Source organism: Balaenoptera ricei, chromosome 8 (genome assembly GCF_028023285.1).
Source record: "Balaenoptera ricei isolate mBalRic1 chromosome 8, mBalRic1.hap2, whole genome shotgun sequence".
In the NCBI taxonomy this organism is placed as follows: Eukaryota; Metazoa; Chordata; class Mammalia; order Artiodactyla; family Balaenopteridae; genus Balaenoptera; species Balaenoptera ricei.
In genome coordinates, this window is record NC_082646.1 from 56,061,127 (window position 1) to 56,088,414 (window position 27,288).

The 27,288-nt window shown below is 46.2% G+C and overlaps 1 protein-coding gene across 3 annotated transcripts in view; it reads left to right on the plus strand.

Annotated features, from left to right (window-relative positions):
* TENM4 (teneurin transmembrane protein 4) overlaps positions 1-27,288 on the plus strand; it is a 744,874-nt gene that overhangs the window by 145,725 nt on the left and 571,861 nt on the right. For all 3 annotated transcript variants that reach the window (XM_059930706.1, XM_059930709.1, XM_059930707.1), the window contains exon 2: positions 6,405-6,460. The gene's annotated coding sequence lies outside the window, so the exon portion shown is untranslated. The remainder of the gene's footprint in view (positions 1-6,404; positions 6,461-27,288) is intronic.

Sequence of the window (27,288 nt, forward strand, 5' to 3'; positions counted from 1 at the left end):
AGCAGCGAAGACCCAACACAGGCAAAAAAAAAAAAAAAAAAATCCATGCACAACCATGATGAGGTTGAAAATGACAGACCACGGTCCTCGGGGGAGAGCTCCTTGCTCAGGCGTCTGGCAGCAACACGACCAGCTTAGCTTGGATCAACAGCCTACACATCTGAAGAGGAGATACTTAAAGCTCAAGAAGCATCTGTGAGCTGAGGGCCAATGGGACCTCGTGAGCAGGGAGCAACAGGGACTCCCAGAAAGGTGGTGTGACCCTGACCTTCTCCAGCCTTGCTTGGCTGAGTCACTGACGTCCTTTCCCTTGCAGGTCCTGACCCACTCGGGCCTAGAGTCCATCTGGATGTAGTAGGAAACTCAGGGGACAACCCCAGCCCTCCTCGGCGGTAGGGCTTGGAAGTTCAGTGCACTTTTTGCAGCCAGAGCTCCTAGGGCTAACTGTGGGCACCCATGGTCCTCTGCCATCCCCACTGTAATGGCCCAGCACACAGCACTGGGCTTCTGCCCCGGTTTCCTCTTCTTGTCCGTGGTTCCAGCCTGGAACTGGATGACCCTTCTGAAGCTCAGTGAGCTTGGCTGCCAGACCTAAACCCCATCTTCGTCACCCCAGGTGTCTGGGGACCTATATGAGTGGGCAGGCACCCGTCGTTAATAAAAATGAATAGTTAGTAACAACTAAGAATTATGGTAATTCATTAAATAACAGTTGTTATGGTTAATAATCTAGTGGTTTAGAGCATGACTTCCAGGCCATACTGCCTGGGTTCAAAATCCTGGCTCCACTATTCATTGTATGACTTTGGGCAATTATATTAGCCTCTTAATACTGAAGCTTCTGTCTATTGAATGAGAAAAATAATAGTTCCTACTTCACAGCATTGTTTATGAAGATTAAATGAGTTAATATTGTAAAGTGTTTAGGAAAATGCCTAGCACATGATAAGTACTACACTGTTAACTAAAATTACAATAGTAGCAGTAATAATAATATTCACCAAAAATTTGTTGAGCCTTTGCTAGGTGATAGGCACATGAGCATTGCAACAACCCAAAATGAGGGTCCTTTTACTATCCCTGCATTTCAGATAAAAACACAGAGGCTTGGGAAGGTTAAGGATACAGCCCAAGGTCACCCAGCTGGGAGGGAATAGAGCCAGAGGTCAAAGCCAGACTCTTGATTCCAGAGCCAATGCTTCTGAACAACATTTAACAAGGACTTACTGAGCCCCAGTAGGTGTCCCAATCACTCTTCTTTGGATCTTTAGATGGAGAAGGACACTTCAGATAGAGGGATGTTCATAGGAAAGGAGTCTTAGAGCAGCAACTAGAGGAGTGGCCGGATGGGACTTCAGACATTGGCGGGACCGAGAGACTGTGGCATCTTGGTCTCGTCTTCCCAACTGAAACACAGTCTCCCCCAGGGCAGGAGACAAGCTTTTCGTCTTCTTCTGTACCTCCCTTAGAATGGATGGACATCTGAGCCCTCCACAATAGACCCCAGCAAATCCTTGATCTACAGCTACCCCACCCAGGACATCAGTGGCTAGAGTTGACCAAAGTGAGACCATCCACACCTTACATGCAACTGATCATTATGCCCAATGTTGTGCTCTATGATTAACTTGAGAAGAGTCAAAACTAAGCCAAGGAAACGGTGCCTCCACACCCTGGCCTGATCTCAGACTTCCATCGCAGAGATCCTATAGGAAAGGGGAGAGGGGGTCCAGTTTCACCAAACTCAGTGCACGGAATGTTGAGCTGAGGACAAGGTAGATTTAGGGAGCAGGGCAGGGATGTAGCTACAGGAGAGCCAAGGCTCTCTGACCTGTAATACACTTTTTTTGGTTTTTAATTCAGAAAGTAACCTAAGAGGAGGTACTCGTAGGTATTGATGTACAGAGGGAAAAACCATCAAGTCAATTGTGCTAGATCATGCAAATTTATTTTTAAATGTTAGACAGTAGAAAAGGCAGTGAATTAGACATAATTACTATGTAATTTGACTTGAAATGAAATCCATTTAAGAGACATGCATTGAATGTGGGCAAAACACAAGGTAGAGAAGAAAAAAAGGGAGCTACAGAAAGGCCCAAGATGTGGACCTTACTTTCACATCCTTCCACCCCAGCGATCTTGTGGTTGCCAAAGCCAAGGCTTCCGATTGTTTACATGGAGAGAGATGAGACAGTCCTTCATGATTGGGCTTAATTCAACCGGAGACTGTGCCTTTAAAAACAGGCCTGGTTTTTCACATCGTCTGCTTTCTGTATGAAAACCTACATTACTTTATTCATAAAACCTAGAGTTGATTGCTTGGCCCTTGGAGTAGACAGGTTATTTGATTTTATTTTAACTTAAGAAAGAAATGAATCCAGTAAGTGTTTGTGGAGTTCCTACTCTGTGCTAGGTACCGTGCTGAGTTCTGAGTGGGTGGTGCTGGGAAGAGTCCCCATTCCTGTCCTCACGGAGCCTGCAGTGTGGTACTCACTGAACAAACCGTGCCGGACGGTACTTAATTACAGTTGTGAGATGTGCCACAAAGGAAATCTCCAGTAAATAGCCAGAGGAGCTCACTTAGTCTGGGGGTTCAGGGCTTCTCTGAGGAGATGGTGTTTAAGCCCAGAGAGAGGCAGGATGAGTTTGGATTCGGCAGCAAAGGGGAGAGCAAACAACTCTCCAGGCAGAGGAACAGCATGTCCAGGGCCTTGCATTGGGAAGAAGAGGACCTAAAAGGAAGCCAGCCTGCTGAGAGCAGAGACTGGAGGCAGACGGATGCATTGACAAACCAAGCAGTGCAGAAACTGGGTCCTAGAAGCAGCCTTTCAAGGCACAAGGGCACATTATGGACTTTGGATTTGATCTTCAAAGGAATAGAAAGCTGTCAAAGGGTTTTAGGCAGGGGGGATGATTCCATTTGTATTTTTTTTTTTAAAAATCCCTCTAGCTTCTGGGTGGAGAGAAGTGGAGTAGAGGATGTGGGGAGACCAGTTAGGAGTCCAGATGAGAGATGGTGGTGGCCTGGTGAGAGTGGAGGCACTGGAGAGGAAGAAAAATGAACTGATTAAGGTCTGTCTAGGAAGTAGGACAGACAGGACCTGGTGACTGGTTGGCTGTGGTTAGTGAGGCGCAGGGTGGTGTCAAGGCCGCCCTCTAGGCTTCTGGTGGGGCAACTAGTAGGTGGTGGTGCCATTTACTGTGATTGAACGTGCGAAAAGAAAGCTAAAAAAAAAATGATCATAACATTCAAGGCAAAACACTAGGAAACTCTTATGTAACAAACCAGAAAGAGACTACCACCAACCAAGAAATGGGGAAAGGACAGCAAACTTGCACTTCCCAAAAGCAGAAGTGCAAATGGCCAAGAAACAGAAAAAGATGTTCAACAGTTGCAGATTAAAATAACTAGACTCTCTTCATTCACCTAATGGCTTATGGCTAATACTGTTGAGAGCACAAGGAATTGGCATCCCCCTATACTGCTGGTGAAATTGAAAGTGATATGGTCGTGTGTGTGTCGGGGGTGGGTAGTGGCAATTATAATTTTTTTAAATGTTAAAAAAATATATTCTAAGTACTTAACCAACAACAACACAAAGATGTACGTGCAAAGATATTAGAGTATTTACACCAGTGAAAAATGGCAAACAACCCAAATGTCCATCTGTAGGGAATTAATTACACATCTGTGTAACCGTTTAAAAAGTAGATTAATATATATTATACATCTATGTAACCGTTTAAAAAGTAGATTAATATTAGTGTGTACAGTATGGTCCCATTTTGTAAAGTATCTGGATGTGTATGTACGTGAATGTCTGTATATGTGGGTATGTATACGAAGAGGTTTAGAAGGAAATCTCTCTAAAATCACATTGCTAGCGGTAGGTGACTTTTTATTGTATTTGGGTAAATAGTTCGAAAAAATGATACTTTAAAAGATGAGAAGAGAATAACTGCAATGTAACAGAGATTGTAATTAAAGTGTTACTGCAAGGAAACCCAAGGAAGGGAGTGACTAATTCCCACTCGGCTGGCGGGAGCAGGCTTCTCAAAAGAGGTGTCATTGGACCGAGAATGAATAATCAGGGATAGGTTTGTTTTCCTGTTTCTGCACAGCTTTGTAGCTCCTATTCAAGAGAAATAGGGAACTCCACAGATAGAAAGACTGATCCGGTTCTGCAGACCTCTCAGTCTGTTTGCTCCCTGGTCATAAAACATTCATGGCAATTAATTTTAAACCAGATGACAGGAAATGGAAGCTTAAAGCTCTAGAAGGACTCAACAACAGCTCTGAAGAGTGTCCAATACAGTGATTGTGCCACTGTCTCCCCCCTCCCCTGACTCGGTTGGATCTTATACTCATTGGCAGTAGCAATGGCATTCCTAGATATTATGTTATCAGCTCTATTTCCTTGGTTACTATCTTGGATCTTTGAATAAGGAGTCGCTTTCACTTCACATTTCCTAAACTTGTTTTTAGAAATTATGCAGCTGCCTACCAAAGTGCCCTTTGGGGAATTTAAATAGGCATTGTTAGATATAGTGACTTTGTGGAAAAACTGGTGACCTAACAGAACGGCGTGACTCTGCCTTGATTTGCAAACAGAACTTAATTGGTGGCCTTGTGACATGGAATTGAAAATTTGGGGTCTGAGGAAGGCCAGAGGCGAAACCTAATACACTCACAGAGCACAGGGTCAGAAGTAGGCCAGTGGGGACCCCAGTCCCAGGTCCTTCAGTTACCAGCTGTGTGACCTCTGGCAACTTTCCTGACACATAATAAGCATCAGGTGTTCTTGCAGTTTCAGCTTTGAAACAGGACAGACTTAGATTCCAAGGTCTGGCTGCAGCAAAGTGAGGGAACTTAAACCAGCTTTCCCAAGGTAAAGCAGGGGCACTGCTGAGAGGAGGGTAGAAATGGATGAGCATTTTACATTTCAAACGTCATTTATTTTAATGAGTATTGGAAAAAGTATATGAATAGCACATCAAACCTATGACTTCATAGATATTTTTACAAAAAATGATTGTGATTAAAAATTCCTTTAAATAGCAACCATTTTGCAATTATAGAATCCATGTTAATTGAAAGGCGGTCTTTCATTGGGATACAGAGAAAGGAGGAAGAAATAATGAACTGCAGAAACTTTTAAAAAACTTCTATTGGAGTATAGTTGATTTACCATGTTGTGTTAGTTTCTGCTGTACAGCAAAGTGAATCAGTTTATACATATGCAAATGACCTTTTCCCATATAGGTCATTACAGAGTATTGAGTAGAGTTCCCCTGTGCTATACAGTAGGTCCTTATTAGTTATCTATTTTATATATAGTAGTGTGAGAAACGTTTTTTTAAAATCCATTAGAATTAGAGTTAAGTAAAATATGTGAATTGATTTGGAAAAATTAGTAAATGGTCATAGCAGTGAGACATTGATACGGCGAAAATCGTGAAAGTGGTACCGACATGATTGCAGTGGACATTGGCTAGATGGCCAAACCTCACTGAGTTACCGTTCTCTCGCCTGTAACATCTCCCAAGGTGGTTATGAGGATCATGAGATAATATCCATAGGTATTATCGGTTCAGTAGCTGTCACATAGTAGGGACTCGAATCTATGTTTCCTTCCTTTTTCCTTGGCCTCACCTTTCGAAGCTGAAAGTGATCTCTGAGATTGGCCAGGCCAGTTTCCTCACCTTCCAGATGAGGTAACGGAACCCCGATTGGGGAAAGACCAGCGGAGGGCTCCTAAAGTCACGTTCTCCTCACTCCACTGGGCTCAGGTGTGCGCAGTGCCCGGCAGAGACTTGACCCCACAGGCCTGAAAGGTCTTGAGGAAACTGACAAAATGCATGGGAATGAAAATGAGTTAATTACACAGGCAACAGTCATGGGGGTGTGGAGGGGGTAGTCGTGATCTGAGGGGTACTTTCCAGTGTAGTACATCTTCATAGCCCCTACTCTGCAAAACGGTAAACTCTATGTAGAGAAGGAAAGAAATTGGAAAAATACCCCCAAATGTCAGAAGTGAGTATGTTGATGTCGTAGCATATTTCTTTGCTCTGTGTCTCCTGGTAATTAATGATTGCTTGCATGTTGACATCTATGAAAAATAAAAATAAGTTGCCAAAATGATTGGAAAGCTGAAGTTTCTGTACTGAGAGATGGGTGCCGTTGGTGCCCTTCTTGGCATGTAACTATTTTAATTGTCATGCTTCATTTTTGACTATCACACTTCATTTTTGAAGTAATTCTCTTCCAGCCCCTAATCATTAGCAACTTCCCCAGTTACATGGGATCATAAGCGGTTGGTAGCCAATATTGGGTATAAAACTTATGACGCCTTTTAGTCCAGTGTTCTCAAGGGATTAATTGTGATCGTCTTCTTGTTTTGCAGATGGAAAAACTGAGAATCAGAGAGGGCTAGTGATCTCTCGGACTCTTGGTCAGTAGGTAAGTGATAATGCTGAAAGTGAGCCTGAAATAAGATCTATGTCTAGTCTCTGTGATTCAGTCTCTGAAGCCCCATCTCCCCAATCTTGTGATTTTTCTGCTTTGCGCAATTGAAGTCAGGAAATAGGATGAGTTGGTCAGAGGCGTTTGGGTATTATTTGCACTTGTGGTTTCTGTTTGTTCCCACTGTTGAGTTGGAATGTTTAACAGGTGGGTTTGTGAAGGCCTCTTAAGCAAACCGGACCCATGCTGTGGCTAGTGGGATATCACTGCCCTGTCTTCAACAGACCCAAGAGTTTGGTTCATCTAGAACAGAGTCCTGGACCACGGGTGTTAGAAGATCTGGGTTCCTGTCCCACAGTGAGCTGCTCTGGGACCTTGAACAAACCACTTAACTCAGGGATTCACTCACTTTTCATTCTTTCTTTCAAACTGTTTTTCCCCAGAATATGTGGTGCTGCCCTCTGTGCCAGGCACTGAGGATGACAAGATAAACACAACATAAGCTTTGCCCGGGAGGCACTCACAGCCCAATTTATGAGCTCCTCCATTTCCTCATTACTGTCTCATCATGAGAATTTCTAACATCTGCTTTGGAGTTTACAATCTCTAGGGCATTTTGTGATCTTCCCCGAAACTCCATAAGATGGAAAGAAGTTGTTATTACCATTTTGCAGAGGAGAAAACTATGGCTTAGAGAGTTGGCTGAGGCCATTGAGTGAGTAAGGGTTAGAGCTGCCCTTGAAACCAGATTTACTAGCTCCTAAGCATTTGTTTTTGATAACAGCACACTGTCCCACCGATGGTTTTGGCATTTGAACGGGCGTTTTTGTACCCTGCCCTTTAGCAGTGAGTAAAATGTTGGGCACATCAGCACCCAGAGGAAACCCATGCTGGTGCAGAGATACTTTTCTGCAAGGAGTACTTTCCTGTGTCTGACTGATTATTCCAGAAAGCAATGTCTTCTGTGCCTGAGAGTGAAGGCAACCTTGGGCTCTGGGTAAGCTGATAACCAGAGGAAAACATGCCGCAGGCCCAGGGCCACCTCCTTCAGGTGGCTGCGATTCAGCATATCAGAGAAAGCCCGCCACGGGCCAGAGGGGCACAGCCCCCCTCTTCTGCAGTGACCCTACTGAACACTGTCGCTTTCCACCAAAGCTTAATGATCCTGGGAGCTTCTGCTTTTGCAGAGTTGCCTGGCCTCAGGCAAGACATGGAGAACGATGTGGATTAGAGGCTGTGCTGTTTGTTTGTGGGATGACAACTTCTTGAGCAGGAAGCTCTTGGGCTCCCTCCAAGTCTGGAATTTTCAAAGGGTGCATGAATCACCGCAGGGACCGGGTCTTTAATGAAGATGACTAGCATATGTGTGATATCTGGGATGTGCAGGATTTGTGGAGAATGTGTGTGCCTGGGTGGGGAGTGGGGTTTGTAAGGAACGTGTGTGTGTGTGTGTGTGTGTGTGTGTGTTTAATCTCTAGGAAGCAATTCTCATGAAAAAAAGAAAACACTTAACGGGTATAAGTTTTCAACAGGACCCAGAAATGGGCTTTTAATAAGCATCATTAAGCTCTTTGATTACAAGGGGAGGCCAGCCATTCTTTCATCCTGGCTTAGATCACACAGCTCTCCCTTGCCCTGTTCTTTGGGGTCAGATAAAAACTCCTACTATTCATATTGGTCTCTCCAAAGCCCTTTCTCCCCTTTCTTGTCCTCCCCAGCCCCTGCCCTTACCCCGCGCTTTCTGATCTCTCTGCTTGGACCTCGACACAGACAGGGCTGGTGTCAGGACTGACAGATGATAGCTGCGGGTACGCCTGGAATCTGAGCGTCCTGTGTCTCGCCCTGTCCCAGCAGGAAACTTTAGAGTCTTTGTTTAGGAGTTACTCTGAGCCCAGAGATCCGGGGCTCCTTCCTTTCCCTGAGGGTCACTTACAGCCACTGACACCCAGCAGGACTGTGTGTGCGTGTGTGCAAACCCTTTCCTGCATGGATTGGGTTTCCCCTTGTCTGACACGGGAGGATGAGAAGCTGTGTTGAAAGACAGGTTTTGCTCTGGACTGAAAGCATTCTGCCAGGTCTCCTAAGGAAGCTGGTTCCCAGAGTTATTATCTTTCCTGAGCTGAGAACGAGGTGCTCCGTGACAGGAAACCAGGTAGGCTTAGCAACAGGCTTATCAAGCCGCACTGCAGGAACGTTCATTTGTGTCAACAGGTCTGGGTTTGTGTAATTTCGTTCTTCTCTGTGCACGGGATCAGTTCTGGGGCTGGTGTGTTCTGATTTGCACGGCTCCTTCTCAGCGGTGAAGCACTCCGTTAGGGTGTGGAGCTCTGCCTGGATCATTCTTGTTCACTCCATAGGACCCAGCCCGGGGGTACCGGGCACAGGGCTGAGTGTGCAGTGTCTGTGGTCTACGTAGAAGCCGCTATAGCTCCAGGCTGCAGAGTGGTCCTGAGTGGGGGTATTCCCGCCTTGATTAATATACCAGGTGCTCATTAGAGTCCTAGCTTGGCCTCTTACTGCACCAACTACTCAATTTCTCCGTGCCTTGGTTGGTCCTGGAGGGTCTGCCCTATTTGGAACATTCTATCTAGTTCTTGCCAGCAGCTCCTTTTCAGGGACCCGCCTCCGGTCCCTATGGCTCCAGTTGTTGGTTGGCTCAGAACTGGCTCCAAACCAGCCAAGCCACTGAACATTAACGTCCTGCTACGCATCCTAGGTGGATGTGCTGCCTTGACCTTGAGGCTTACCCAGGCGGTGCTCCAGGGCTGGGGCAACAGCCATCCAGTGTCATTTCTCCAAACACCCTTAGTCGTTGCTTTAAGGGACATCTATTTTGTTAAGCACCTACTGTGTGCAAGGCACTGTGATATTAGGTATATTTTTTTCTAACTTTATACCCATTTTCCAAATGAGATAACTAAGTTTCAAAGAAGTTAACATACCCAAGAGTACCTAAGTATTCAGTGATAATGCTAGGATTTGAAGCCAGGTGTTTGGATTCGAAAGCATATACTCTCGGTTTCTGTACAGCACGTAGCACCCAATGGTGAGCAGAAAACAGTTGTCACCTATTAGTGACAGTTCTTTTAAAAGTAATTATTTAATAAAGCACTTACCACATGGCATCCTAATGGATGGTTCTTCTGTGGTCCTCTCTCACCGGACTGTGAGGTTCTTGAGGGCAGAAACTGGAAGCCCCAGCCCCTAGCAAGGTACAGGGTTTAGAGCGACTGATCAATGAATGTTTGAATGATTAACAATATTCATAATGCCTCCCTGTACTGATTGCTGACTATATGCTAGGCAAAGTGCTAAGTGCTTTATATGTATATTATTTTGTTTAATTCTTGAAACAACCCTGTAAGATAGGTACTATTATTACTGTAATATTTATAACAAAGAAAATAGAGGCTTGAAGAGTTTTGAGGAACGTTCCCAGGTTACACAGCTGCTAAGCGGCAAAGTTGGAAATAGGACCCCGGCTGACTGCTTACCTGTGGTGTCTTGCCTTGCCCCTGTGCTCTGGCCTCCCCCATATGTCCCAGCATCCCTCACACCACAGCAGATGCCCAGGGCTCCTCCAGTGACTTCCTGTGAAGCTGTCACTCAAATCTAGTGCCTGCCTATCTGGAGCTGTGTGAAGTTTCCATCCAGAAGGGAGAAAGCTGGTGAAGGCTGGGGGGGCCACAGTCACATATGAAAGACCGTATGAAGAACCACTAATAAGATGGATGAGACAAGGGTTTCCTTTCTGGAGAGTAGACCTGATTTATAGGACACAAGTAGGGGTGAAGTCAACATCAAGGGCACAACCTTTTGAGAACAGTGGTGAAGCGTTTCAGTGACGTTTTCTGGGGGCATTTCTTAGGCTTGGCAACTAGGCTGCCGCAGACTTGTTGGTGGGTAAGGTTGCACGAGGGAAAAGGCCTTGGTGCCTTGCTCTCCAGGGAGGGCCTTCCCTTCTGGTAACTTCCCACAAGACCTCATGGACCAATGACTTATTTCATCATGGGGAGCTTCATCTTACGCAAGCTGAAGAAATGGTACTCCACCTACGTTGCCACAAGATAATTGACCCCTTGTGACTTTGTCTAAAGGGGAGCCGGGAGCGTGTGTGCTTTTAGTGAAAGTTAAGGAGCAGGGAGGAGGATGTGAGCTGGGAAAGAGAGGGACTTGGAATTACTCTGGAGGCTGCCCGGGTGCGACTAGGATTCTGAGTATTGACTCCCGACGGGGCCAGGGCCCACTTTGCATGAATCCAGGTTTGTTCTGTGTCCCGGGGACTCTAGTGAGGTATGCTGGTGCCCTCATCTAAACGCTACAACAGAACAACTGCTTTGGGAGACCACACATGAATACTCCTTGGCCAGGAGAAAAGCAAGCAGGATGACAACTTGATGACACATCAGTTAAAGCCTTCATGGACGTGTCTTTGGGTGGCTCAGGGCTTCACTCCTCTGGAGGCTGGCCCTGTGCACCCCAAAAGCAGTGGTGATACTGGTTCTTGAAGCTGGGTCTCCAGGGTATTTCCTTTTTCCCTCATAGCAATGATTTTTAAACCGTGCACTGCAGAAGCCTGGGGGTTTAGTGAAATCCTCTCTGAGACGTCCCCTGGAGATAGGCAGACAGTTCCCTATTGGCTCCTGGACACCGGCCTTGCTCATCCTCTTCTCCTTGTTTGCTCACTGGCCTTCCTTGTTGCCAAGACTGGTGTGTTCGGCTGGGATGTACTCCATGGCCGCGCTGTTTGTTGACAGCCAACAGTTGCTCTCATTGGCTATTGTGTCTGTTCTGATTGGTTGCTGTCTGTGCCATATCCGTTGTTAAATATTTTGAATTTCACTCCTGGTTGCAAGTCTCCCTTTTGTGCAGAGCCAGCTGCATCCCAATGCAGGCACGTTGTGCCAGCGACAAGCCTGTGAACCACAGGCTGCACAGAACCAAAACAGTTTGGCTGTCTTTGAGAAGTTCCTGCCGTGCTTCCTCATCCATCCTAGGGCCACAGAGTCACCCGAATGTCACCAGCCCATATGGCCATGTGGGGCTCAGCGATTTGTCTACCATGCCCACTGCCACCAAAGCAGAAGCCCTGGTTATGTTGCCGTGGCAGACCTGGGAGCAGGAGTTGGTCGTTGGTCTTTTCTGTCCCAGCCCCTGGCATGGCTCTTTAGCAGACAGGTAGCAGGCTTTCCTGCCTGCCTGTGGACATGATTCCCAGATTAACTCAGCTGTGCCTTTACGAACAAGCTGCTTTCTCAAATAAGCAGGATGTGCCAGCTTTTCTGGCAGAATTCCTTATGAGCATTTGTTCTCTCCTTCCCCCTTTTCTTCAAAAAAAAAAAAGAAAGAAAGGCAAAAGGAATAGCAGAAGAAATGTTAGATAAAAGTGCATGCATTTGAGATTCAGGCAGATCAGGATTCATTCCAGGCTCTGCTCCTCATTAGCTGTTTGACCTTAGGGAAAGCATTTAACCTCTCTGTATCTTTTGTTCAAAAGAAATAATAATAACTCTAAAGAGCTGCTGTGTCTATAAAATAATACGTACATATAAGTTGAAAGTGCCATGCCAATGAGAGTCATTAACATTTATTGTCCCTCTTTCTGGTGACATTTTCAATCTATAACGATTCCAAAAAGTGAGTCAGTGGCAAATGCTATCTCTTCCAGGGCTAGAGCCTGGGAGGAGAGACTGAAAAATGAGAGGAAAAGAGCCAACCCATCATTTTTAGTTTAGAGAGCCTCCAAGCCTAAAGCAGAACCTCTAGCCCAGGCAAGAGAGGAAAGAATGGAGAACTTATCTTTGAGTTTCCTTGCAAACAAGGGGAAAAGGGAAAGCTGATAGATTACATGTTCTCATTGGCTAACGCTGAGTCTTTGTTGAGGGGTAAGTAAACACAGATGACAAGCTATTAGCTAGACATAGAGAGGTATAGCTTGTGCAGGAATGGCAGATACATGATGTATTAGGTTGGGTTCCTGGGACCAGACTCTGGGACAGAGATTTGTGTGCTGAAAGTTTACGGGGCTTGCCCTCAGGATCAACACCTGTCCGGGAGTAAGGGAAGTAAGATTAGATGGAGGGAGGAGTTGAGCGGCAATACGGTCACAACAGAGGCATCGACCGATCCCACAGGGAGCTCTGGAGCTGGGATGGTCCTTCAGTTCCCTGCATTGAGTCAAGGGGAGTTGACCTTACCGCCCTCGGCAGCAACAGCTGGGTGCTGCCCCTGCGTAAGGCAGCTGCCTTGGGCTGAGGACCATTCCTGGAGAGGGACTCGACTGAGAGCTGTCCGCAGCCAGCAGCAACAGTCCGCACAGCTGGGGCACTGAGTGCCTCAGTCCCAAAGGGCTCCTCTGGGCAGCACATCACAGCACCCACTACACAGGGCATGCAGGCTGCCCTTCTTTCCTTACGTCCTACCGCACACATCACTTAATTGAAACAGCTCTCTTTACCACTGTGTTCAGATGCGGTCTCAGAATTTTTTCAAAAACAGTGCTCCAGATAAACATTACCAACCAGCTGGAATTGGCCCGTGAGAAGGAACCCATTGGCTCCCTTTGGCCTCTCCATCTGTAGGAGACGTTCATTGATGGTGTAACAATAGGCCTTCAGTGTTATGATTGATGTTTCAACATTGGACAGTTGGAAAACCTTAGACAAGTTCCCTGACATGACTAGTGGAAAATGTGATTTTTAAAATATATTTCATTATTCCCTTTGACCACATTCCATTTATTTGAGTTGTGGCTTGTCTTTCTTTTCCCTTACTAAATGCAGTTTTCCCCATGATTCATTTCCTTTCCTTCTCCCTCTCTTTTTATTATTTATTTATTGATTGATTGATTGATTTTTAAATTTTTTTATAGCTACTTTATTTATTTATTTTATTTTATTTTTGGTTGTGTTGGGTCTTCGGTTCGTGCGAGGGCTTTCTCTAGTTGCGGCAAGTGGGGGCCACTCTTCATCGCGGTGCGGGGACCGCTCTTCATCGCGGTGCGCGGGGCTTTCACTATCGCGGCCCCTCCCGTCGCGGGGCACAGGCTCCAGACGCGCAGGCTCAGTAGTTGTGGCTCACGGGCCCAGCTGCTCCGTGGCATGTGGGATCTTCCCAGACCAGGGCTCGAACCCGTGTCCCCTGCATTAGCAGGCAGATTCTCAACCACTGCGCCACCAGGGAAGCCCTCTCCCTCTCTTTTAAAATTTTTTAAAAAAATTAATTTACTTTTTACTACATATTCTCTTGTCATATCACCCATTCTTATTTCAACCATCGGCCACTTCAGATGTCCCTTCTTCACCCAGTTCACATACTGGTCACCTGCTAAATCTGTCCATATGACTCGCTTCTCTAGCCTCCAAAATAGCAATAAACGACATCCGTGGTTAGCCCATGAGGAAACAGATGCTTAGAGAGGTTAAGATGCTTTTTGAAGATGAGACATCTTGCAAATGACTGGGGTGGGCTTTATCTTAGGTCTGTTAGCTCCCAAAGTCTGTGTCCTTTTTTCTCTACCTTTGAGATATTTGTTGAGGTGATGACTCCAGGTTCTTCTTTTTGAGTCTTGCCTGGCTGAGAACTCTACAAACTTCAGTTGCTAATCCCACTGGTGATTATGAACCACTGCAGGGTGTCGGGGCCACCCCACACCGCCAGGTGGGTTGGAGACCCTTCTGCTTTCCCTGAACAGGGTATAGCTAATTATAGAGTGCTGGGCACAGCCTGGCCCCTGGGCCCATCAGCTGGGGGTATTTAGTTTTTTGTGAATTCCGGAGATGCTCCAGTGGTGGGGAGCCTTTGGGATCAGACTCACTGTCATGATTGATGGGATGGGGCTGACTTTGAAGCCAACAAGCGACTTGTTATAACTCTTGATAAATGAGACTTCAGTTGGTCCAGCTGGCCAGCTGCCGAAAGCCTGGCAGCATCACTGAGGGACCCACCTGGGTCTCTGAGCCGAGTGCCTATGCTGTGATCTGTAATCCTCCTTTAAGGAAGATGCATTTGGTAAAGGAAGGTCTTTTGCTTTTAGCTGAGGGCTGATTCCATCAAAACCAAAGGTAAATTAGGTTGTTGTTAAAGAACACTTATAGAGGCTCCTATTCTGTGCCAGATACTTTATTCTGAAGCTAAGCACTTGGAGATACAAAAATAAAACCAGTGTCCCACCCCTCACGCTTAAAATGTGGGCTGGTGTTTTTTTACTGTTGTGTAGATGGAAGACAAGGGCCCGACCACCTCCTGATGCTGTGAGGCTTCTGAACTCTTACAGCCCCCTGCCCTTCAGACCATGACTTCTTTGCACAGGGAGGACTTTAGAATCCTCGGGGTGAGTGGAAAGAGAGTCTGATGTGAGTCATCACTCCTCTCTCTGATAACAGATTTTCTGTGTGACCTTGGACAGGGCACTTGACCTCTCTAGTCCTCAGTGTTACCTCAGAGTCAATATAGAAAGTGGCCACTGTAATGCCTCAAGTGCCTGCTGTTGGGAAAGCACCTTGTATAATGCCTTGTACACGGTAGGCACTCTATAAATGATACCATGTTTTCCTTCCCCACCCCCACTTCCTTTCTTAGCGAGATCAGTGAAGAATTTACTAGACATCGATGACCTATAGAGCAGGAGGATTTCCTCAAGGAGTGCTTTCAGTCTTCACTGGGTGATCCAGGGCTGAATGGGTTCTCTGGTCTCCATCCAGTATGCTTTCTCACTGGACTCCAAGGGAGCAGGTTACATCCTCAATACCTCCTACCAGCCCTGACTTTCAGAGGACTCCTCTTCATTTTCTGATTCTTCACCACCACCCCAATATTCCTTCCTAGTGGGATGTCACCAAGATTGCTCAGAAGAAGCGGTGGCTATGGCAAAGAGAAGGGGTCCTGCACCAGGAGCTGGCATTGTGAGAACAGGACACTATTTTGCCCTCTCTAAGACTTAGTCTTCTCATTTATAACATAGGGTAATAATACTTTCCTCACGGGCATTGTCTGAGGATTGCATGTGATAACACACGTGAGAACAGGCTTTGGAACAAACCTGTGATTTGTGATTACAGATGCTGTCTTTCTTCTGTGAGTTTCCACCTCTTGGTCTGGCCCCTTCACCAATAGCTCCCAGCAGAAGTTCCCAAATGTATTGGGACTATGCAGATAACTGTCCAACCAGCTGTTTGTGGAAATCTGTACTATGACCCTTCCCAAAGAACTTGTTTTAGTTATTTATGTCTGTCTACTTCTCTAAACTCCAAGATATTTAAGAACAAGGTCCAATCTTAATTCATCTATATCTCCAGGATATAACAGAGGTGTTGTAATTGTTTGAAGAAATAAATGAAGATGAAAGATAATGAAAACTATGGGTATCTGCTATATATCTGCTCTGGGGATGTAAGGTCTCATGTAATCCTACAGGCCTAGGAGGCTGATATTATTCCACTCTCGAGCAAAGAGAAATTGAGGCCCAGAGAGGTGAAGCCACTTACTCAAGAGTCAGTAACTAGCAGAGAAGGGACACCAGCTTCAGAGCCCCGGACTCCAAACTAGTTCTTACCTCCTATACTGGGTGCGCTCTCTCTCTCTCTCTCTCTCTCTCCTTTCTACATTTTATTGTACAAACAACATTAAAACAACAATAACAGGAAAAAAATAAACTTACCTTCCAATTTCCCACTTCTAGCAAGTCAGTTGTTTCCATCTTTCCACATCTCTGCTGTCTCTTTCTTGCATGTGTTCTTTTTTAATAACAGCATTATTGAGATATAATTCACATGCCATAAAATTCACTCTTTTAAATTGTACGATTCAGTGTTTTCTAGAAATATTTAACCATCACCACTATCTAATTTTAAAACAGTTCATCACCCCCAAAAAGAAACCCCATCCTCATTAGCAGTCACCACCCCCCCCATTCCCTGCTCCCCCTGCCCCCAGCCCCTGGCAGCCATTAAGCTACTTTCTCTCTCTATAGATTGCCTACCCTGGATGTTTTATATAAATAGAATCCTATAATATGTTACCTTTGTGTCTGGTTTCTTATACTTAGCATAATGTTTTCAATATCCATGTTGTAGCATGTATCAGTGCTTCATTCCTTTCTATGGCTGAATAATACACACACGTACACACACACACACACACACACACACACACACACACCCTTGTTTTGTTTATCTGTTTATCAGTTGATGCATATTTGGGTTATTTCTACTTTTCAGCTATTATGAATAATGCTGCTGTGATCATTTGTGTACAAATTTTTGTGTGGATGCATACTTTTAGTTCTTTGGGGTACATGCCTGTAAATGATATTGCTAGGTCATACTCCATGATCAGCGTTTTTAGGAACTGCCAGTCTGTTTTCAAAAGTAACTGTACCATTTTACAATCCCACCAGCAATGTATGAAGTTTCCAATTTTTTCACATCCTTTGCAATTCTTTTCATTGTCTCTGTCTCTCTATTTTTTTAGCCATTCTCCCGGATTTGAAATGATATCTCACTGGGGCTTTGATTCAGGTTTCCCTAAAGACTGGTGATGTTCAGCATCTCTACATGTGCTTTTTGGCCATTTTTATATCTTTTTTGGAGAAATGTCTATTCAAGTCCTTTGCCCGTTTCTTAATTGGGTTATTTTTTTTTTTTACTGTTGCATTGTGAGTTCTTTATATATTCCGGATACAAGTCACTTATCCAATATATGATTTGCAAATAATTTCTCCCATTCTCTGAGTTGTCTTGTCACTTTCTTGATAATGTTCTTTGAAGCACAGAAGTTTTAAATTTTGATGAAATTTGTCTGTTTTTTCTTTTGTTACTTGTGCTTTGAGTATCACACCTAAGAAAACTTTGCTTAATCCCAAACCATGAAGATTTACTCCCATATTTTCTTCTAAGAGTGTTATAGTTTTAGTTCTTACATGTAAGTCTACGATCCACTTTGAGTTAAGCTTTGTATTTTGTGTGAGGTACAGGACCAACTTCATTCTTTTGCAGGTGTATATCCTGTTGTCCTAGCCCCATTTGTTAAAGAGGCTATTATTTCCCCAGTGAAGGTTGATTTATGGACTCTCAATTCTATTTGATTAATCTCTCTATCTATCCTGATGCCAATATCACACTGCTTTGATTACTGTAGCTTCAGAGTAAGTTTCGAAATTGGGAAGTGTGGGTCCTCCAACGTTGTTCTTTTTCAAGATTACTTTGGGTATTCTGCGTCTCTTGCATTTTTACGTGAAGTTTAGGATCCACTTACCAATTTCTTAAAAAAATATATCCACCTGGGATTTCAATAGGGAATGCATCGAATCTGTAAGTCAATTTGGGAGTATTACCATCTAAATGATATTAATTCTTCCAATCCATAAACATGGGATATCTCTCCTTTTCTGCAGTGTTTTGTAATGTTCAATATTATCAGACATATAGCATGTAAAGAAGTCTTGCACTTGTAAAGAAGCCTGTCCTTTAAAAAAAATGTATTCCTAAATATTTTGTTCTTTTTGATGTTGGTGCAGATAGAATTGCTTTCTTGATATCATTTTTTGATTGTTCATTGCTGGTATACAGAAAACAAATGATTGTTATACATTGATCTTATATCCTGCAAACTTGCTGAACTTGTTTATTAGTTCTAATAGTTTTTGTGCGTTTATTAGGATTTTCTATATATAAGATTTTGTCATCTCTGAGTAGAGATAGTTTTATTTCTTCCCTTCCCTAAACTGGATTCCTTTTTTTACTTTTCCTTGACTAATTTCCCTGATTAGAACCTCCAGTACAATGTTGAATAGAAGTGGTGAGAGCAGACACCTTGTCTTGTTTCTAGTCTTAGGGGGAATGTTTTCAGCCTTTCACCATTAAGTATGATATTAGCTGTGAGTTCTTCAAAGATGATCTTTGTCCAGTTGAAGATTCCTTGTATTCATTGTTTATTGAGTATTTTTGTCATAAAACGGTGCTGGATTTTGTCAATGCTTTTCTGTGTCTATAGACAGGATCGTGAGATTTTTCTCCTTTATTCTCTTAATGTGGTGTATTATGTTGATTGGTTTTGTATGTTAAACCAACTTTGCATTCCTAGGAAAACCCCACTTGATTATGATGTATAATCCTTTTCATATTTGTTGGATTCAGTTCAGTATTATTTTGTCGAGGAATTTTGTGTGTATAATCAAAGGGGATCTTGATCTGTAGGTTTTTATTCCTTGAGATATATTTGACCGATTTTGGTGTCAGGGTAATGCTGACCTCATAAAATGAGTTGGAAAGGGTTCATCCTTCTGTTTTTTTGCAAGAGTTCATGTAGGATTTGTGTTAATCTTGCCTCTTTTTTTGAGAACTTTAAAGAGTTGTAATGAGGACAAAGCTTAAGACAGCTCACAGTTATGCCTTATCATGTGCCTGTGCTGGGTGAGTCTATGATCACAGAAACTTGACATTAGATTAAAGCCTGCACATTTCCCTATGAGTAGGACGGTGGTCTCCTGCCATTACGCCACAAGACATTCAGTACTGGGAAACTGGGGTGGACAGACAGACTTGGTTCCTTCCTCTTTTTTTTTATTTTTTATTTTTTTACTGTTTTAAACATTTCTGCACAAATGCCTGGATGAATATTCCGTGGAAGCAAAACCTTCTCCAAAACAGACAACAGATTGGCCTCTTGACCACATGCTGAACAAGACCAATGCTTACACCATTATCTCCCCTGAAACCTGTCAATGTCCTCCTAGAAAATCAAAATATCCACACATATTAATAGCTCGGCATCCAGGTTAACAAAAGATTTGAGTGTTTGTTTTTCATTCCTTTTTAACATGTGAAAATGAGGAAAGACTATTCCTGACTGAAATTGCTTGGAACAAGAAACAAGAGTCTGAGGTTTCACTACATTACAGGACAGATCACGATGATGTTCAGTCCCTGAGCTTTTCTAAAGGAAAGACGCTTTTTTTTTTTAAAATTAATTTATTTATTTATTTTTGGCTGTGTTGGGTCTTCGTTTCTGTGCGAGGGCTTTCTCTAGTTGTGGCAAGCAGGGGCCACTCTTCATTGCGATGCACCAGCCTCTCACTATCGCGGCCTCTCTTGTTGCGGAGCACAGGCTCCAGACGCACAGGCTCAGTAGTTGTGGCACACGGGCTTAGCTGCTCCGTGGCATGTGGGATCTTCCCAGACCAGGGCTCGAACCCGTGTCCCCTGAATTGGCAGGCAGACTCTCAACCACTGCGCCACCAGGGAAGCCCCAGGAAAGACGCTTTGAGTGGTGGTCATTCACTCATGCCTTCAGTCACTTCATTAATTCACTCAGCAATTCCATATTGAGCTCCTTTTCTATGGCAGGCCCTGTACTGCAGTGTCAGGTCACACAGATGGGAATGCATTTCAGTCCCAAGGGAGAACCCAGTCTGGTGGGGAAGATCAGACTCTAAGCAAACAGTCACTACCAAGCATGATCATGGCCATAACACAGGCATAAAAGGAGGTCACAGGAATGTAGAGGGAGGAGATATCAGGGAGAGACAGTGTCAGAGGAGATATGGTCCACTGGGAAACTTGAAGGATACATAGGAATTGGCCTGATGGAGTCCCAGGCAGAACCAGGAGGTCGCTGAGAACAGTCTGTCTCCACATTCAGTCATTCACAAGGGCTTAAAGGAACAGCGCTGAAAGATGACTTGGAGAGACCCCAGGAGGCAAATCCTAAATCCAAAAAGCTTGTGTGCTTTTTGAAGAAGTCTGCACTTTATCCTGGAGTGGCAAATGTTTTAATGACTCGTGACCTTTCCTGAACAGCAGCCCAAGGGTACCAGAGAGGCGGAACTGAAACCATATCTGATAGCAAAAGTCAGGTCTAGACCTTGGAGAATTGTCCTTGAATAGAATGCAGGTCTCCTAGGGCCTTTCATCCAGCATACCCCATCTCCTGGACCTTGTCTTCCCTTCCATCACCCTAGAAGAGCCATCCCAGCTCACTAGGAGGTCAGACTCAAAAATATTGAATTCTGGAGTGGATAACACTGAATCCTATTATGCTTGTTGGTAAAATAGGGACATTGATGCCTCCTTCCTAGGGTTGTTGTGATAACAAAATGAAATAAGGGTTCTCTAAACATCTTCAGAGATCTCCACTGCAAGCTAGACGAAAGATTTGCCACGTCCGTTATGGAAGTAAGACCATCAATGTTGGGAGCTGCATAGACCTGGATTCAAATTCCAATGCACCCCCTGGCTGCTTGACCCTGGACAAATTATCTTCACTCTCTGAGCCTCAGTTTCCTCGTCTGTGAAATAGAAATGATCATAATACCTCCCTTTGGGGTTGTGATGAGAAGGAAGTGTTATGGTCCCTGTGACATCCCCAGGCATCTCAAAGGTGCTGAAGAATTTCCTTTTGAATCTGAATGTGAACAGGGAGCTCTGCTTTTCCTGGAGGCTCCTGGAGGGCTGGACACACATCCCCCTCATTGCTCTGTGTTTAGAGCCTAACATATAACGATGATCAGCATATAAAGAGATTCCAGTGTTTTTGCAGTTGAATTTACTTCCTCCTCTCAATCCAGGTTTCTATCCAGTTGAAAAAAGAATTGACTGTGACCTTTTGGAAATACAAATAAATCAATAAAGAAAAAAGATTTTATTTATTTTTATTTTTTAATAAATTTATTTATTTTATTTATTTATTTTTGGCTGCGTTGGGTCTTCGTTGCTGTGCGCGGGCTTTCTCTGGGCTTCTCATTGCGGTGGCTTCTCTTGTTGCAGAGCACGGGCTGTAGGCACGCGGGCTTCAGTAGTTGTGGCTCGTGGGCTCAGTAGCTGTGGCTTGCAGGCTCTAGAGCGCAGGCTCAGTAGTTGTGGCTCACGGGCTTAGTTGCTCCGCGGCATGTGGGATCTTCCCGGACCAGGGCTCGAACCCGTGTCCCCTGCATTGGCAGGCGGATTCTTAACCACTGCACCACCAGGGAAGCCTGCAGAAAGATTTTAAATCATCTCATTTTATACGTTTATTTTGCTGAGTGGGCTAAGCAGGTATTAGTCAATTGGGGGCTTCCGTAAGGGAACAGGAAGAGGTCACAGCTCCTGCTTCCACGGACCTGGTGTGGCTGCCCCAGTTTCTCCAGCCAACAGGCAGAGCAGTATCTCTTGCACACTGAGGAGTTAGGAAGTTTAACCTGGGAGAAATATATCCTTAGTGATGTTTTATACCCAGGGGCCCCTGGAGAAGAGAGCTTCGGGAAGATTAAGTGGGACACGAGGCTGCAGGAGCTACCCGCCAAGGGGCAAGGGTGTGGAGCAATGGGAATTCCACCCTCGAATGTGCCCCAGGGGAGGGCACGCGTGATTGCAGCAGCCCTAGAAGCAGACTTAGTACAATCTGTGTCCCAGACTTGCTTCCATCTCCAGTCTGGTCCCCATTCTTGGCTTTCCCTGCTTCTTCTGTTCCCCTCCTCCCCCAGATGAGGAGGGGGCTTGCTACAGGACTCAATAAAGCCCAGAATCAGGTCCGGGAGCGATGGTACCCACTTCCCTGAGTCCCCACCAGTGCCACTTACTGAGTGCCAGGCTTTGGGATGAGTGAGACAGGGCTCCCCCACCCCATAGAGTTGCCCTCTGTGTAGGGAATAGCCACAAAGGGATGAAGGAAGGTCTTCAGGAGCTCTTTGGAGGCTGCAGTGAACCTGCGTAGAGGGAGAGCAAGGGGCGGGGAAGAACGGCGAAAGCTACAGAAGAGCAGGGGATGGTCGATGTGCATCTTGAAGGATGAGAGTTTACCAGGCAGAGGAGGAAGTGGAGGGTATTCCTGGCAGAGGTAAAGTTTGCACAAAGGCTCTGAGACCTGAAGGACCTGGAGTCCTGGAGAAATGGGAAGAAGTTCAATGAAACAGGAACAGTGAGTGAAGGGCAGACATGGGGGAGGTGGGAGGGATGCCGTGGGAGGACAGGTTCTGCCTCGTTAGGAAGTGTCCTGTAGGCTGGGCTGTAATGAACGTGGACTTGATACTCTGGGGAGTGGGGAGGCAAGGTAGAGAGACCAAGTGAGTTTGGCCTGAAATAGCCCTGAATTTTAATGCATCAAGGAATCATCTATGACAGCGGTCCCCAACCTTTTTGGAACCAGGGACCGGTTTCGTGGAAGACAATTTTTCCACAGACGGACGGTGGGGAGGCGGGGGAGGATAGTTCAGGCGGTAATGCGAGCGACGGGGAGCATCGCTGCAGATGAAGCTTTGCTCCCCGCGCTCGCCGCTTACCTCCTGCTGTGCGGCCCGGTTCCTACCGGGCCGTGGACCCCTGATTTATGAAGCACTACCAATTGCCGCTGCCTTGCTGGGCTCTGGGGATCCAAGAGTACAGAAGCAGACTTGACTCTGAGGAGGCTTACTCTCCATCTCCCTGACTGCCTGCCACTGTCTCTTTAACACACCATCTCATCCTATCCCCTGTCCTGCTCAGAAGATGTTAAACCCCCTAAAGTGTGTGTTACTCATCTTCTGCCTGGAGCACTCGCTCCAAGATCTTCTGGGCAGAGGTGATGACAAAACAGCTTTGAAAACGAACCTACTAACACTTTGCGGGGGGCTGGGGGTGGGTTCCTCCAGAGCTGGTGCCTAGAGGGGAGTCCCTAAGGTGGCCGACTTCAGTCTGGAGGGACTACCCTCCCTGGCCCCAGTAACAAAGTCTGCGGACACTTGGAGGGCTGAGCCACAGTTGTATGCCTGTGTGTCCGGGGACTCTGCAGGTGGAGACGCGTGTGCACACGTCTGCTGTGCAGGCATGTGCGTCTGGGCCCTGTAGGTACTTGTTGGATGCATCTGTGTTCCTGGACCCTGTGCACTTGTCTGGGTCTGCGCATGTTGGCATGTCTGCGCGATTTCCCTTCAGGCTCTGTCTGTTTCTGTGAGGGTGCAGAACCCCTGTCTCACCTTGGAAACCATCCCGTTGTTTGTGATTTCCTGATGGTGACAGTGTCACCGCACCCGCCTGTCACTTGTGCACAAGCACATACCCGGCAGTGCTCCGGAGCTGCTTGCTCTGGGAATTCCTGAGAGACTGCCACGGGCCACGTTAGTTGCTCACTAATGGGCTCGCTTCCTTCCTCAGAGAAATGGTCCAGGAAACGTTTCTGGAAATTAAATTTCAGTATTGGTTTAACTTCAGTAAAATACAACAGAGATGAAGTGGCGAGGATTTGGGAACTTCCTCTGTCTCTGCCTGGTGGGAAATCTCCTCCAGCGTCTGGAGTCTGGGAAGAGAATCCTTCCATGAGTTTCTAGGGACTCAATAAAACCCAAAATGTGTGTGTCCTTAATGATGTTTTATACCCAGGGGACTCTGGAGAAGAGAGCTTTGGGAAGATTAAGTGGGACAGGAGGTCCTGGTTTTGGTCCTGAGTCTTTCATCAAAATGCTGACAGTGAGGCCGGGTGCCCTAAGGGGTGCATTTCTGCAGGTGCCAGAGAATAATCCAGCAGTCATGAGTCAATTTGTCCAGCCAGTCTCATTTTCCCACTGGAGACAGGCACTTATAACTTTGTTTCTAGACTCCGCCGTCTTCACAGACTCCTTTCTTGGTGAATGGCATTGCCTTCCTCTCAGGCATCACCAGCTCCTAAATCTCCATGCTTTCAATCCTCCCTGGAACAAGACGAGAAAAGAAACAATGGATTGAGATCAATACCTACTGTTGCCCCACGTGTTACCCGTCACTCACAAGCTCTCTCCAATCTGCTTTCTCCTTTTCTCTTCTCTGAGTGCATTTGAGAAACTGAGAGGACCTCATTTGTATTAAAGCTGCCTGAGGCAGCATTCGCTTTTCTTGTTCTCTTTTACTTCGTAGAGAGGCACTGCAGGACAACTGAGCTGCAGTCTTGTAGGAAGGCGGCTTCCGGGGTCTCCTGGTCAATAACATGTTCAGTTGGCCCTCGGCCCCCACCTCATCCCCCCACCCCGTGCTCTTTTCAGGCTACATTTCTGAGCTGGGATGGTGATAACTGACCATCAGTATAAAGAAGACCCTCCTCCCTGCCAAGAAATGCAACACAGACTCCAAGAGCCAGGGCTTAAAGTGACTTTGGAGTTCCTTTACCTGCACCCCTCTTTTTCAGATGGGAAACCAGCGTTCAGAGAGGCTTAAGCAGTTACTCCAAGTTGGCCTGATGGAGGCAGGCCCAGAGTTCAAGTCCCCGGACTCCAAAGTTGCTGCTTTACTTCTCTGACCCTGACTACAGACCATACAGAGGGAGCAAACCACACCATGCTCAAAAGATTTTCTGCCAGCGTTGAAGCAAATAGTCCTGACAGCATGATAAAAAGCCAAGGCTCTGCAGTCCCCGAAACCTGGGTTCGCATCTCATCTTTACATGGACCAGCTGTTAGTCATAGGCCAATTACCGTCATTCTCTGAGCCTCTCAGTGCCCTCATCTGTAAAACAGGGACAACAGTTCTACCTCCTCTCATGGCCCTTGGGAAGATTCGCAGACATCCCATATTTGCAGTCCTTCATAGTATCCCTGGCTCAGAGTAAATTATCAACAATTGTTAGTGCCCCCTCCATCTGGAAGCTGACAAATTCAATTAACCAGAACTGCCCCCCCCCCACCCGCTTCCCGAGCCTCCCCCTTCACAGACTCATAAATCTCGTGTTGGAACGGAGCTCCATAAATCAAGTGGCGCAGCCCCCGGTTCGCAGAGCTCTCGCTGCATGTGGCTCAGCGTGGTCCCCAGCCTTCTGCTGGCTCAGCCTACCTTACTGTGAAAGCAGGAGAATTCCCACCAGTGCAGCCAAAACAAAGGGAATAATGCTATCAGTGGCTTCCACAAACGTGCTACTATTAGCTGGGCAGAAGGATAGGCAATGGACCTATATTTAGAATCTGTGTCTTCAGCCCTTTCCTGAAGCAGCAGAAGCTGGGGGGAGAAGGGGAGGAGTGTTTACAGCCAGACCACCCCCAGGGGCAGGCAGAACAGCTGCGCTGGTTCTCCTTTCCTCCCTCCTCGGGAAGTGGAGGAGCAGGGAAGAAGGCCGGCGGGGAGGGGGGGGCGACTGCAGAGGGTGCCCCACAGAGCAGCAAGGAGTATGATAGTGACAGAGGCCTTGGGGTTCCCGCTGGGACCCCAGAGCGGTTGGAACGGGGTGGAGAGGTGGCCCAGACGTGCAGGGTCTGTAACCGTCTAGTCTGATGGTGTCCAGAGAGGGATTCTCCTGGCCTGGTCCTTCTAGAGATGCCTGCAGTCAGGGCCCATGTGTTCCAGGGCACTGGGCCTGGGCCAGCAGAGAGCTGCAGAGACTGCGGACTCTGATACCTCCCTTTGCACGTCCTCCTCTCACAGAATGGCTGCCCTCCCTTTCTTTGCCTCATAAACTCGTCTCAGGGCCTTGCTCCTGTCTTTCCCCTGTAAACACTTCCTGCTGCCCGGAAACCCTGCTGGCCCTTGGCAGCACTTCCGTGAGAATGAGGAAAAGATGCCCTTCCTCCAGGCAGACACAGCCCTGCACCAGGGCACACAGCTGGGCGGGCAGAGTGGGAGCCAGGTATCAGGTCTCATTCACTCCAGAGTGGGTGCCCCTTGTGCAGGGCACAACCTGACCAACCACGCGTGGCAGCCCTCACGCTCCTCCTACACACGGGTACCACGTCCCCACATGTGCCGTGCACGGCCCTTCTGTCCTGTCTTACCACAGTGTGCTGTGACCAAATGAAGGCCACAGCAGGAGACTTGAGCCTTAGCAGGTGAATAAAATGGCCAATGGCCTGAGGTCCAGACTAGCTGGATGATCTCCGGCAAGGAGCTTCCTTACATGGGGTCTCAGTTTTCTCATCCTTCAAATGAGGCGGGTGAACTACATGATCTCTAGGGCCTCTTTCAAGTTTATAGCTTATGTGTCTCCTCGTTTTTAGGTGGCATAGTGAAGGTATAATCAGAAAAGCATGTGTGCTCTACCCTTCCCCCAAATAAAACTCACACGATCCAGAGAAATAGATTATTATATATATATTATATATTATTAATATATTATTATTATTATAGATTTATTCACAGTCTGGCTTTCCTGTCATTTGCTCCCCTCTGCTGGAGTCTCAGGCTGGACCAGAAGGCCTGTCTGTGCAGGTTGCTGAGGATTACCTGTCACCCAGGGAGAACCAGCCTCAAATCTTGTTTTCTCTCAGGCTGTCTCTGCAGCGGTGGTGCTGGGATGGGCCTGGGTCTGGAAGTTTCTCACCCAATAAGCCTTGGGAAACTTTGTAAGTCTGCAGCCCTTTCCGTGAAGGTTTTCTAGCATCACATCACCATCTTGAAATGGTTACCAGATTGCATTTTCTATCTTCCTTTTTCCTTCTTGGAGAGATGAGCAAGAATCAGGGAAGGCCTGGGGGAAGGAGGCAAGCCATCAGGAGAAGTAGAAAGCCCAGGATGTGGGTACCTGCCTGGCAGAGCTGTGTTTCTCTCGATTGGTTTGCTTGTTTGTAAGCCACAGGGCAGCAGTGTCCTCCCCCCCTGCAGAGGACAAAGCAGAGAGCTGGCCTGGGCACAGACACGCATGTGCCTCACATCACCTGTGGGCATTCTGTGCACAGAAATAAGTAGAGAGCAGCCAAACTTCCCAGGTGACGTGTTTGCATGTGGTTTGTGTCTGAGAGACTGAGGCATCAAAAAAAAATGTTGAAGGATTGAAAACACACAGACACACACACACACACACACAGACACACACACACACCCACACCACTTACCCATATCCAGCAGCTTGAGACTTCTTTGGGCATTGTTTGTTCTGGCAAATAGATTGTAACTTGGAGATTTTTAGAATCAGAGAATGTCAAG